General features: G+C 41.6%; 1 protein-coding gene across 1 annotated transcript in view; it reads left to right on the top strand.

The window, feature by feature from the left end:
* Window positions 1-862, top strand: part of LOC103609046 (unconventional myosin-Vb-like) — a 79,623-nt gene that overhangs the window by 29,343 nt on the left and 49,418 nt on the right. The window lies entirely within an intron of this gene.

Below are 862 nucleotides of genomic sequence, written 5' to 3'. Positions count from 1 at the left end.
TGCTTGTATGCTGTGTGTTTTTCTATGTGCTTACATGGATTATCTTTAATCCTCTCCTCAGCCCTCATCCTCCATGGAGGGGAAAGGCTGGGAGGTTGTAGGCTCAGCGAATATAGGGCTCAAAGTCTGGCACAGACCTCAGGTGGTTCCTGGGTCCAGGCCCTGTAATACTGGGTTCTAGCCACGGCATTGATTTCTCCAAGGGATGATGGCAGAGCAGTGTTCCTGTCAGGCTGAATGTCCTGATGGCTGGGACTCTTTGTCACCAGCACCTTGTCCAAGGCCTCATCTTCAAACCTGTTGCAGATGAAGACGTTATCATCTCATTTAGTCCTCGTAACAACTTTGCACATCAGGTGCATAGTGTTATCCCCACTACATTGATGAAAAAAACAAAACAAGGCTCAGGGTAAATAGCTATACAAGATCCAATAATAAGTGTAGAAAAATAGAATTTATGCAGTTTTATTAGAGCATAGCTACCTCCTAACACACCACAAGGAAATGAAATTTTGCCCATCTTTGTAGGTGAAGGTTAAGAAAGATTGTCTGGAAAAGCTGTTTTCTTTTTTTTTTCCTGCCTTTTAAAAATTGAGTTATCATTCACATAGCATAATATTCACCCTTTTAAAGTGTACAGTTCAGTGGTTTTTAGTAGATTCACCAAGTTGTACAACTAGTATCATTATAAACGTGAAAATATTGTCATTACTCCAAAAAGAAACCCCGTAGCCATCAGCAGTCATTTTCCCTCCCCAAGCCCCTGGCAACCGCTAAACTACTTTCTCTTCCCTGCATATTTCATATAAATGGAATCACACGCTATGTGGTCTTCTTTTGTGTCTGGCTTCTTTCACTTGGC

The sequence above is a fragment of the Galeopterus variegatus genome, unplaced genomic scaffold, assembly GCF_000696425.1.
Source record: "Galeopterus variegatus unplaced genomic scaffold, G_variegatus-3.0.2 Scaffold9113, whole genome shotgun sequence".
In the NCBI taxonomy this organism is placed as follows: domain Eukaryota; kingdom Metazoa; phylum Chordata; class Mammalia; order Dermoptera; family Cynocephalidae; genus Galeopterus; species Galeopterus variegatus.
The sequence above is the reverse complement of the archived record's forward strand: the minus strand, read 5'-3'. Positions and strand labels throughout refer to the sequence as shown.